The 13,536-nt window shown below is 45.9% G+C and overlaps 2 pseudogenes; both read right to left on the reverse strand.

Annotated features, from left to right (window-relative positions):
• Window positions 1-1,996: 1,996 nt before the first annotated feature.
• On the reverse strand, window positions 1,997-2,362 carry LOC139232925 (small ribosomal subunit protein eS24-like; annotated as a pseudogene).
• Window positions 2,363-12,790: 10,428 nt separating this feature from the next.
• LOC139232926 (small ribosomal subunit protein uS9-like) lies at window positions 12,791-13,230 on the reverse strand (annotated as a pseudogene).
• Between the last annotated feature and the right edge of the window lie 306 nt (window positions 13,231-13,536).

Below are 13,536 nucleotides of genomic sequence, written 5' to 3' on the forward strand. Positions count from 1 at the left end.
TTGCCCGGGACAATCCAGAGTGGCAGCCGATTCACTAACCCTTTGTGTGTGACAGCCAACATTGCACTGTCTAGCACCAGAATGATTTCTTTAGTGTAAGTCCATAAGTGTGTCTCAATAAGTGCTAATTTGGGTCTCCTGGCTTTAAGTGGCCATAGTTTCTCAAATTGCTGAACGCCCATGAGTGACTGGCTGGCCTCAGTGTCCAGTTCCATGCATACTGGGATACCATTTAATAAAACCCTCATCATCATTGGTGGCATTTTGGTATATGAACTGTGAATATTCGCCACATGGACTCGCTGAACCTCGGCATCCATCGATTTGCCCCAAAAGTCATCCTACCTCAAAGAACCCTCTTCTGGTCCATCCGTCTCATATATTAGTCTGGTTGCAGACTTCCTGCACATTCGAGTTAAGTGGCCACTGAGATTGCAGTTCCTGCAGACAAACTGTTGAAATCTGCAAGATCTTGCTGAGTGTTTTCCCCCACACCTCCAACATGAGTTAAAGTTTTCATTGTTGGGAACAAAGGGACTATGGCCAGGCATTCCGCGCTGACTGTCCCTTTGACTGCACTTAAGTACTCTATTAGTGGGTGTCAATGGCCCCATCCAGGGCCGCATTGTCCACTGTGATGGCGTGAATGTCTGTTCAGCCTGCCATTGTCTCTGTTGAAGTCCTACTCTGGGGTGTATTGCTGCCTGGGGAGTCTCGGACTGCCCCTGGCTGCCTGTGGGGCTCTGGGTCGCATTGATGATGTTGACTCCCTGATCCATCGCTGTGTTAGAGGCAGAATTGCGTGCGTATATTATTTTCGTCTCTTCCTCACCGCCATGAAAGTTTGAGCTATCAACGCCGCCGCTTCCAAGGTCAAATCCTTGGTCTCAATTAATTTGCGGAAAATTCCCGCATGACCGATGCCCTCGACAAAGAAGTCCCTTAGCATCTCCCCCCTGCAGGCATCTGTGAACTTACAGAGGCTGGCCAAATGCCAGAGGTCTGCTACAAAGTCCGGTATGCTCTGTCCTTCACGACGTCGGTTGGTGTAGAATCTGTGTCGGGCCATATGTATGCTACTCGCCGGTTTGAGGTGCTCCCCGATCAATTTGCTAAGTTCTTCAAAGGTTTTGTCCGCCGGCTTTTCGGGTGCTAGTAAGTCCTTCATGAGCGCGTAAGTCTTTGGTCCGCAGCTGGTCAAAAGATGAGCCCTTCGCTTGTCGGCCGCTGCATCCCCCAGCCTTTCTTTCATAACGAAGCTTTGCTGAAGCCTCTCGACAAAATCGTCCCAGTCTTCCCCAACACAGTACCGTTCCTCTGTGCTACCGGTGGCCATTCTCGCGGGTCATGAATTCCCGTTTCTCGTCGCCAATGTAAAGTCCTTACTCTCCAGTATGAAACCACACGAGGCACATTCTGGGGACAAGGCCACTCCGTGACCTTAACTCTTTATTCACAGGACTCCAAAGACAATGACCCTGCGTGGGACCTCCCTTTTTATACCTGTGTGATCAGGTAAGGAGTGTCTCCCACAAGTTCACCCCTTGTGGTCAAGATGTGCATCTAGGTTGAGTGTATACAGTAATACAGTGGTGATAAATTGTGGTTACATACATGACAGAAGTCACTGGATGTTTTTTGCCATGGTGTGGAAGTTGTTGAGGTGCTGTACGTTGTGATGACTGCCGCCACCACCTCCCTTCAGATAGCCTGCACCACCCTTTTGTTGGGCTTGCTGCTCAGTGCCCACAAGCCCATCCTTGCCCTGGCTTCTACCAGAAGATGCCTCCGAAAACCTTGGTGTTCTTCTTGCTGCTGCTAAGTGCAAGACTGGTGCTCCCTCAGCCAATATCTAGAACGATGAATACTATGAATACAAAATCTCCCTTTTATTTTCATTTTTTATAGAATTTATTTGAGCACATAGACAGATAATTATAGGAGGTGATCCATGGATAACGTAGCATTTCAAAGAACCTTCACGTCTTTCCCCATGTTACTTCTTGTCACCAACGTCAGCTTTAGCTGTACCCCGGACTTTCTTCATTCTGTTCTTGCGTTCCTTTTGCTGTTTCCTGGAAACCTTCTTCCTCTCCAACAGGCCGTGCCTTCTTCTTGGCAAAATCCAAGGAGTCGTAGACCATGGCAAATCCTGTCGTTTTGCCTCCACCAAATTGCATCCGGAAGCCACAGACAAACACGACGTCTGCCGTCGTTTTGTACATTTTTGCCAACTTTTCTCTAATTTCTATCTTGGGGACTATGGCTTTGCCGGGTGGAGGACATGGACAACCATTTGCTTGCATTGGAGCAAGCGGTTTGTCATAAACTTTCTGGTTCGGACAGTCACAGTGTCATTCATCTCCCTTTAACTGGCTGCAGCCCATTAAAGGCTGCACCTGAGCTGTATCTCTCTCCCTCCCAGAGGCGGTAAGCCCATACAGGATGGTTTCCTGGTCTCCAAACAATCCTATATATTTTAATGAGGACATTGGGAAGCAGAATGGTGCAGTCCTTTGTGTCCCAACAATGTGAGGTTAGGGTTGAGGCACATTATTGGGACACATTTGAAGACCTCACTTTCTGTACAAATCCCATGCTGTACCTGAGCTGGGTATGCTTAAATCTGCGAGAATGGTTCTTTCATCATTACTGACATCAAACACCTTGATGAACTCACTAATTCTCCCTGCAAAATAAACATTGATTTTTTTCATGTATTTATTTTAAAACATACCACAAAGACCAATAAGTGTATTTAATCCAATTTTAATCTTCAGGTGGTGACGGTAAACTGATTGAACTCTTCTCTTGGAGCTCCTTACAGGCTGCTCTTATCCTCAATCACCCTGGATTTTTATGCAATTGGAAACACAGCTGTAGCTTTGAAAATACTTTGGTGTCATTTGCTGAAATGTACACACAAGCTTAAATAAATACATCACAGTTAATGCCTGAACGCTGATCTGCTTTATGGGTCCTCATGTACGTCGGCTGTGGTCATTAGAATCATTACTTGTACTTCTTTCAATTTAGTATACGTTATTCGCTGCTCAGAATATGGTCTCCTCTACCTTGGGGAGAGCAAGCGTAGATTGGGTGACTTTGCGGACCACTTCCGTTCAGTCCGCAAGTGTGACCCTGAGCTTCCAGTCACCTGTCACTTTAATTCTCCACTGTATTCCCACTCTGACCTCTGACCTCGGTCTCCTACACTGTTCCAATGAAGCTCAACGCAAGCTCGAGGAACAGCACCTCATTTTCCGTTTAGGCACTTTACAACCTTCTGGATTCAACATCGAGTTCAAAAATTTCAGAGCGTAACTGCTGCCAATCTTTGTCTCCCTTCCTCCTCCCCTGTGCCGTCCCCCCTACCCATCACAGAGCCTGTTTCTTTCTTCTTCTCTCCTTGTCTCTAATGGCAGCTAGTCATAATCCCATCATTCACACCTTATCTCGAATAATGTTTTTCTAACTCCTGGCATTAGCATTTGAATTTGGACCATCTTCCTTTTGTCTTGCTGATCTCTCTTGTCTTCCACCCTATCACAGGCCTTCCCTTTAGTTCTTTCTTTCCCGGACCCTTTGTGATTGTTAAGAATCTGTTCTTTTCGAACACTCTCCAGTTCTGACGATGGGTCATCGACCTGAAACATTAACTCTGCTTCCTCTCCACAGATGCTGCCTGACCCGCTGAGATTTCCAGCATTTTCTGTTTTTATTCCAGATTCCAGCATTCGCAGTATTTTGCTTTTGTAGAATCAATTATTTTCCCGATAATGCAATGAATTTCCACTGTGAGATTAAGATGCCCATTTGTGGTCAGTTTGGATGCAGGTGGTGACAGGTGGAGCATATGATGTGATACTTATTTATTAAATTAAAGGTTTCCACAGACAAACACTGTGCCAAACTTTATACAATTTGTCTTTCTAATTTCCTAGTAACTCCTGGGGTTCAAAAACAAACAGGCACCAAGCCCTGAAGAGAAGTGGCACTCACAAGCTAACCATTTTGTGGACTTGCCTGGACTTTCTGAGCCCTTTGTGAACAATGTTACCTTTGTGAGAAGATACTAGTGGGCTTATTAAATATTTCAAGACCGTATAAATCTGGAATAACCACACAGGACACCTAAGGCCTGCAGCTTTACAGCTCAAGGCAATTTACATTTCTGCTGAAAAGACATGGTTAAAACTGTCACTAAGCCCAGAAGACTGAAAATGCTCCCATCTGGTTCTGAATGCAAGAACACAGTAGCATTCATGGAGTTTAAAGCAGAGCCAAAGGAAACAAGTCAAGAGTCGCACCTCGCTAGCACTCGCCCATAGGGAACTCATAATCCACTGGCCGACTATTTACTGAGGGGGGTTTCGGTTCAATTAAGAAGCACTATCTATGAATGGAGGCAGATCAGACATGTAACAATCTGGAGAAATGAAGAAACAAAGAATTTCTTTTCTGAATAAATGTTCACACGCTATCGCTGTATCCTATTACACAGATCAAAAAATAAAACCGACCACAGTCGTGACAAAAAAAGACTACATGGGAATGGTCTTTTAAAACAAAACAGGTTTTAGCATTTTTTTAAATTGAAGATAAACAACTTCCATTACACAATTTTTAAGACAAAGAACTGGTTAGTTATGTGATATTTTGGAAGATCGCATTACTTTCAGGTAATTCAGCTGACACTGCACCAATGGAACTTAGTCGACATTTCTTTTTTTATATTTCTTTAGAATATTCATGGGAAAATATACAGACTGAAAAGTACAACTTTAACGACAAAAGGAAACAATCCCCTCACTGTGGATTTCATTGAAAAGTCTGCTTGATTTGGCCTATGTTCCCTCTCTCTGGAAGATAATGTTTGCATTGTAAATGCAGTGCTGCTAAAAACCTCCAGAGCTGTCGTTTCTGAAGCCACGTTGGCTCCTTGGTGCACATCAATGCCAGCTTAGTCATACAAAACACATAGATCATTTGGTGTGAGCTGCAAAAATCCTTCATTGAATAGCTTTGCAGAGCTGGATGCCTTTTAAAATTGCCATTTGTATGCAAGTTCTATGTGGCGTCCAGACTTGGGTTTATCAACTTATCCATGATAAATGAAGCCATTCAAAATGGAACTGAACTATACCTATAGTGTCTGAATGTGCAAATCCGGTGCTGACATGGGGGACGGAAAGCTGATTAAATCAAATGCCTTATCAACACAAAGTCCCCTTTTCCACCACGGAACTAGTGTGTTCGGGCACTGCAGCCAATGGAATGCACACATTGCTGTTTGAATTTGAAACAGGTCCCTAGACTACTCCGTCTTGCTAAAAAACAACCTGCGCCCTTTCAGTCGTCAATTGGGCGGCTGGATTGTCGTAAGTTGCTCACTTAATTGACCTAAAAATGTGTCAGGTAGAGGCTTTTTAAATAACATTCTAACAACCTAGTTTAACAAAATTAATGAGGGTACAACCCGCTCAAAGATAATGCAGAGCAGATGGTAAAAATGCTGTCGGTCCAATTCTTCAATCTGTGCTTCAGAACCCCACTTGGAAGTATGGATTGGTGAAGTTGTTTTCCTACATTACAACAGTGACTACACTCCAAAAGTACTTCATTGGCTGTAAAGTGCTTTGAGACATCCGATGGTCGAGAAAGACGCTATATAAATGCAAGTCTTTTCCTTCCCTTTCCTACCTTACCAACCTATTGGAAATAGTTACTGTTGTCTCGATTTCTCTGCTGCCCTTGTAGTTCCTCTATCATTTTTATGGGCCAGTTATACTACCATCTCTGAGTTGGTGTTCATCTGAAACTGCTTCATTTTGTCTGATAATGGTCCTGTGATATGCCGTGGAATATTTTACTGTGTTCAAGGTTCTATATAAATGCAAGTTGTTGTTGTCCAACTAAGAAGTCAGGCTACAATCCGACTGTAAGCCTATGTAAAGGCATGAGGTGTGGCGTCAACTCCAGTATCATGTCAAGGCAAGTTTTCTAAATTCAACCTGGAAACTTTTAAACTTAATAATTATTTAATGGTAGCAGAGACCTGTTGTTTTCATCAGCTCTTTCCGAGCATTATTTTTTTAACTCACATTCAGAATCACCTGCACAGAGCTCTATTATTGCTGGCCAGAGGGGGATATGGTAGCTGGAAGTGTTTCTCAGGTCTACCAGCTCCATGCTACACTGACAGGTACTGGAATTATAACCTATGGAATAACTAATCCCTTAAACGATTGGAGCAGGGATTTACCAATGGCACAGCAAGCTTATTCAGTCATCGGCTGAGCCACACAGGCCAGGAAGATCCCAGGTTTGATCCCTCACCTGGGCTGAGTTAGCCAACCTCAGTCCATCTGTGGGTGGAGGGGGAAGGTGGTAGGACCATTGCAATTTGCCTCAGAATCTGATGGTCAGAGAGGGCAAAATTGTCTCAGATCCTGATCTCTATCCAGTGACCCTTGCTGGAAATGTGCAAGCAGGGGGAAGGACAGTATCGGATTCAGCTGTGATGTCATCTCCTAAACAATTAGTGTCAAGTGACAATGAATAACCTCTTGGGCTAGGTAGAAAGTATTGTACACCTGCAAGGAGTCATTGCCTTCAGAAGAGAAGACGGAGGGAATAAAGTTGGCAGGAAGCAATTTTGTATCAGAAGAATTACTGAACTAGTATATTTTTGAGGATGCTTATTAGATGGTAGAATTCCACCTGAAAGATGTGTGCTGGTTAATCAGATATCAAATTCAGATTAACCTTTCCTTTCACAAAGAAGGAAGTCACAAATTTGAATCTGGAGGAAAACTTTAAGTGACAAACTGCGTTTCTTTCACCTTTTTTTACCCAAGATATTTTAGGTATTTAGATACTTTTCAGGCTACTCTCATAGGCAAGCCCCAGAGATCTTCTGGAGATCTTCACCTGCCTCAATCGCCAGGTAAATTCATAGATCATCTGATGAAGAAACAGAGGAGCCTTTTCCTGATTATTTTAGCTGCTGATTGTTGATATGTCCTTAGTATACAATGATATGTCCTTACTAGACATTTTAAATGCACACGAGGCCCATACTTGAGAGAAGCATAGAAACATAGAAAACAGATGCAGGAGTAGGCCATTTGGCCTTTTGAGCCTGCACCGCCATTCAATATCACGGTTGATCATTCCCTCAGTATCCCTTTCCTGCTTTCTCTCCATACCCCTTGATCCCGTTAGCCGTAAGGGCCATATCTAACTCCCTCTTGAATATATCCAATGAACTGGCATCAACAACTCTCTGTGGCAGGGAATTCCATAGGTTAACAACTCTCTGAGTGAAGAAGTTTCTCCTCATCTCAGTCCTAAATGACCTACCCCTTGTCCTAAGTGGCCTACCCCTTGTCCTAAGACTATGTCCCCTGGTTCTGGACTTCCCAAACATCGGGAACATTGTTCCCGCATCTAACCTGTCCAGTCCTGTCAGAATCTTATACGTTTCTACGAGTTCCCCTCTCATCCTTCTAAACTCCAGTGAATAAAGGCCCAGTTGATCCAGTCTCTCCTCATATGACAGTCCAGCTGTCCCTGGAATCAGTCTGGTGAATCTTCGCTGCACTCCCTCAATAGCAAAACCATCCTTCCTCAGATTAGGTGACCAAAACGGAACACAATATTCCAGGTGAGGCCTCACTAAGGTCATTCTGTGACCAGTTACTTTTATTACCAAGACCTCACGTGATGAAGGTGGGTGGAACTTCCCCTTTCACACCTGAAAGTCCAGGTTAGGAGTGTCTCCCACAAGTTCACCCACTTGTGGTCAATGTTCTCAAGGTGTACAACTTAGGTCAGCTTATACATAGGTTACAATAATAGTTGAATACATGACATCACCTCCCCCCGCAAAGTCTTATTGGGATCACAGGTTAAGTCTCTCTGGTGGTTTACGCTCCCTTGTAGAGCGCCTGAGTTGGGGCTCCGGTTGTTGGGCGCTGGCCTGAGTGTCTGCTGTTTGTGGTGTCTCAGACCTGTCGGGACTGCCCACAGTGACTGGGCTCTCCTCCACTTGGTTCCGGAGTTCGGTCACATGTGGTGGAGTAAACTCTACATCGTGTTCTTCCTCTGTTTCTTCTATGGGGTTGCTGAACCTCCTTTTAGTTTGATCCACGTGTTTGCAGCAGATTTGTCCATTGGTAAGTTTAACGACCAAAACCCGATTCCCCTCTTTGGCAATCGCAGTGCCTGCAAGTCATTTGGACACTGCAGCGTAATTAAGGACAAAAACAGGGTTATTGACATCAATACATCGCGCCTTCGCATTCCTGTCATGGTCGTTACATTGTGACTGACGTCTGTTCTCAACAATTTCTTTCATAGTAGGGTGTATAAGGGATAACCTGGTTTTGAGCGTCCTTTTCATTAGCAGCTCTGCGGGAGGAACCCCTGTGAGCGAGTGTGGTCGGGATCTATTGGCCAACAGGAGACATGATAAGCAGCTTTGTAGGGAACCCCCTTGGATTCTGAGCATCCCCTGTTTGATTATCTGCACTGCTCATTCCGCCTGGCCATTTGAGGCCGGCTTGAATGGTGCCGTTCTGACATGGTTGATATCATTGCCTGCCATGAAGTCCTGGAATTCAGTGCTTGTGAAGCACGGGCCATTGTCGCTGACCAAGACAACCGGTAGACCATGGGCGGCAAACATTCCCCATAGACTTTCTACCATGGCAGAGGATGTGCTTGAATTTAAAATGGCACACTCAATCCATTTGGAGTAGGCGTCTACTAAAACCAAAAACATTTTTCCCATGAAAGGACCTGCGTAGTCCACATGAATGCGTGACCATGGCTTGGCGGGCCAGGACCAGGGGCTAAGGGGAGCTTCCTTCGGTGCATTGCCAAGCTGAGCACACATGTTGCACCTGCGAACACAAAGTTCCAGGTCTGCATCTATCTCTGGCCACCAAACGTGTGACCTGGCAATTGCCTTCATCATGACTATGCCCGGGTGCTCATTGTGAAGCTCTCTGATAAACACCTCTCTGCCCCTCTGGGGCATGGCTACTCAGTTTCCCCACAGTAGGCAATCAGCTTGAATCGAGAGTTCATCGTTGCGTCTATGAAATGGTTTAAATTCCTCAGGGCATGCCCCGTACGTGGCTGCCCAGTCTCCATTCAGGACACATTTCTTAACTAAAGACAGTAGCGGGTCTTTATTTGTCCAGACTTTAATCTGACGGGCTGTCACAGGTGAGCCTTCGCTTTCGAAAGCTTCAACAGCCATGACCATCTCAGCATCATGCTCAGTTGCCCCCTCAGTGGTGGCGAGTGGGAGCCTGCTGAGTGCATCGGCGCAGTTTTCCGTGCCGAATTGTGTAGTCATAGACGGCTACTGTAAGTGCCCATCTCTGTATGCGGGCCGATGCATTTGCATTTATGGCCTTGTTGTCGGCCAAAAGGGATGTTAGGGGTTTGTGATCGGTCTCCAGCTCAAATTTCCTGCCAAACAGGTACTGGTGCATTTTTTTTTACTGCATATACACATGCTAGCGCTTCCTTTTCTACCATCCCGTAGCCCCCTTCTGCCTGGGACAGACTTCTGGAGGCATAAGCTACCGGCTGTAACTGACCATTGGCATTCACATGCTGCAACACCCGACCCCATAGGACGACGCATCGCACGTTAGAACAAGTTTCTTACACGGGTCATATAACGTCAACAGTTTGTTGGAGCATAACAAGTTGCGTGCTCTATTAAAAGCCCTTTCCTGGCTGTCCGGCCCGACCCAATCGCGACCTTTGCGTAGGGGCACGTGTAGTGGCTCTAACAGCGTGCTCAATTTGGGAAGAAAGTTACCAAAATAGTTCAGGAGCCCCAGAAACGAACGCAGCTCCATCGTGTTATGGGGTCTGGGTGCTCTCTGGATCACTTCCGTTTTGGACGCAGTGGGTCTGATCCCGTCTGCTGCTACCCTCCTCCCCAGGAATTCTACCTCTGGAGCTAAGAAGATGCACTTCGCCTTTTTCAGTCGCAGCCCTACCCGGTCCAGTCTGCGTAGCCTCTCCTCCAAGTTGTGGAGGTGTTCTTCAGTTTCGCGACCCGTGATGAAGATGTCGTCTTGAAAAACCACTGTCCTTGGAATCGACTTGAGGAGGCTTTCCATATTTCGCTGAAAGATTGCGGCGGCCAAACGAATCCCGAATGGACATCTGTTATACTCAAACAACCCCTTGTGTGTCGTGATGGTGGTCAGCTTCTTTGACTCACTCACCAGCTCCTGGGTCATGTAAGCTGAGGTCAGGTCCAATTTTGAAAAAAGTTTGCCACCGGATAGCGTCGCAAAGAGGTCCTCCGCTCTCAGTAGCGGGTACTGGTCTTGGAGTGACACCCGATTGATGGTGGCCTTGTAATCACCACATATCCTGACCGACCCATCCGCCTTGAGCACCGGCATGATTGGGCTCGCCCAGTCACTGAATTCGACTGGCGAGATGATGCCTTCCCTCAGCAGGCAGTCCAATTCGCATTCTATCTTTTCCCACATCACGTATGGCACCACTCTGGCCTTGTGATGTATTGGCCTGGCGTCCGGGTTTATGTCAATCACTACCTTGGCCCCCATGAAAGTGCCGATGCCGGGTTGAAATAATGAGTCAAATTTGTCCAGGACCTGTGAGTATGATAGTCGCTCCACAGAAGAAATTGCATTGACATCGCCCCATTTCCAGTTCATGACAGCAAGCCAACTCCTCCCCAATAGTGCGAGACCATCCCCCGGGACAGTCCAGAGTGGCAACCTGTTCTCCGAATCTTTGTGGGCGACGACTACTGTGGTGCTGCCTAGCACCGGAATGATCTCCTTTGTATATGGCCGTAGCTGTGCGTCAATCGGCAATAATTTTGGCCTCCTGGCCTTGGACACCCACAACCTTTCGAACTGTTTGATACCCATCAGGGACTGGCTGGCCCCCGTGTCTAGCTCCATTAATACTGGGATGCCATTGAGGAGCACTTTCATCATTATCGGTGGCGTCCAGGTATATGAACTGTATATGTGCTCCACATGAACTTGCTGAACTTCAGCTTCCAGCGATTACCCCCAGTATTCATTTGGCCTCGTAGGGAGGGCTTACATTGGGCCCTTCCTCCTCGTACATCAACCTGGCTGCAGGCTTCCTGCACATACGTGCCAAGTGACCGCTGACATTGCAGTTTCTGCAGGTATATTGCTGGCTGGGTGTTTGCCTCCACACCTCCAGCATGAGCTGGAGGCCACGTTGTTGGAAACAAAAGGTCCATTACCAGTCGATCGTCTCTGACTGTCTCTGTAACTGTCCTTAAGTGCACCATTAACAGGTGTTGATGGCCCCATTACTGGCCACATTGTCCATTGCGATGGCATGAATCGCCGTTCAGCTTGCCATTGTTTCTGTTGAATTCCCCCTTTGGGTTCGACTACATGCTCGGGCATGTCCGATTGCCTTTGTCTGCCTAGAGAACTGTGTGCCGCATTAACAATGTTGACTCCCTAGTCGTTTGCCGCATTTGAGCCAAGATTTTTGTCATACATCATTCTGGTCTCTTCCTCCCCAGAGATAAATGTCTGGGCTATCAGAGCCGCCGCTTCCAAGGTCAAGTCTTTGGTCTCAGTTTCCTGAAAACCCCAGCGTGCCCGATGCCCTCAATAAAAAAGTCTCGCAGAATCTCCGCTCTGCATGCATCTGGGAACTTACATAGGCTCGCCAGTCGCCGGAGATCTGCCACGAAGTCTGGAACGCTTTGTCCTTCTCGCCGCCGGTGCGTGTAAAACCAGTGTCTCGCCATATGCATGCTGCTCGCCGGTTTAAGGTGTTCCCCGATCAACTTACTGAGCTCTTCGAACGTCTTGTCCGCCGGCTTCTCTGGCGCTAGAAGGTCCTTCATCAGGGAGTATGTTCTGGATCCACAAACCGTCAGGAGATGAGCCGGCCGAATCCTGTCCCAACCATTCCTTTGTGACAAAACTTTGCTGTAGTCTCTCAATAAAGTCATCCCAATCATCACCAACACAGTACCTCTCTTCTGTGCTGCGAGTGGTCATGCTCGGGTGGTTTAAATCCAAGTTTCTCGTCGCCAATGATATGTCCTTACTATACAGAATAAATGCACACGAGGCCCATACTTGAGAGAAGGTCACTCTGTGACCAGTTACCTTTATTACCAAGACCTCAAGTGATGAAAGGTGGGTGGAGCTTCCCCTTTTATACCTGAAAGTCCAGATTAGGAGTGTCTCCCACAAGTTCATCTCCTTGTGGTCAATGTCCTCAAGGTGTACAACTTAGGTCAGCTTATACATGGGTTACAATGATAGTTGAATACATGACAGTTGTATTCTGTGGCATCTCAAGTTCAGAAGTAAAAACAGTACACTAGAATGGGGCTTTAAACAGCGATACAACAAGCAAATAGCACCAGGAATACAATGTGTATTTTTACAGTAGTTGTTAAATTTAGTTAACTTCCAATATAGTAAAAGAAAATGGATGGCGAATGGTGAGCTAGTGTCCATGCTATTTTCCAATATGAGTTCCTAATAGACAGGGCTCACTAAAAATATGCTAAATGTGCCGTATTGTTTCTGGGTACAGCGTGTGGTATTCCTTTCATCTGCTGTACTTGTGCAGGGGCTGCATCCGGGTTTACTGGCAGTTATCACCGAGTGATGGCTACCCCAGTCTTCCAGACTGCAACGTTGTTTCCTTTATTGTTTCCTCCTTTTTTGTTGACAATTACATATTTATTTGCTGCAATCAAAAACAAAATTTAACGATAAGATTTCTGGTAACGTGCACGGGCACCAGGTCCACCAAATTCTTGGCCTCAACAACGAGGATCAGCAACCAACAAGGTCCTGTCATACTATATGAGGATGTCCTTGATCTCCTTCTTGGAGGCTTCATCTACATATTTCTGGTAATATGCCGCCAATGCTTTAGAGATGGATTGACAGATAGCATAGATTTGAGCTACATGACCACTGCCCTTCACACGAACTCTGATGTCGACTCCAGCAAATTTTTCTTTGCCCAAGAGGAGAACTGGTTCCAACAATTTGTACTGTAACATTCTTGGCTCAATTTGTCCAGAGGCCTTCCATTTACTTTGATAAGGCCATTTCCTCTTTTGCAGTAGGCAACAGTAGTTGGTGTTTTCTTTCGGCCAAAAACCTGGACGGATTACAAAGGACCTTTGATAAGCATCTTCCTGATTCTGCGAAGCCGAGCTATTGTCTCCTCCTGCCTGCATATTGCTGCAGTATGGGCTTCTTCTTTCTTCTGTCATAAACTTAGTCCTCTAGCGAAGTAATGCAAGATGTAGCAAACCATAATTATCTTGCACACCTTTGCCAGTGAAGGATTTTGGACTTTTCAATATGGACTTTTAATACTTGTTTTTAAAGAAGATTAAAAGAATGTATTTGAAACCCTCAATTATTTGGTAAATGAACCACAGAACTCTCAGCTTGACCAAAATCAGAATGCTGGGAAATTAAGCAAGCGATTTCTTGC

The sequence above is a fragment of the Pristiophorus japonicus genome, chromosome 20, assembly GCF_044704955.1.
Source record: "Pristiophorus japonicus isolate sPriJap1 chromosome 20, sPriJap1.hap1, whole genome shotgun sequence".
NCBI lineage: Eukaryota > Metazoa > Chordata > Chondrichthyes > Pristiophoridae > Pristiophorus > Pristiophorus japonicus.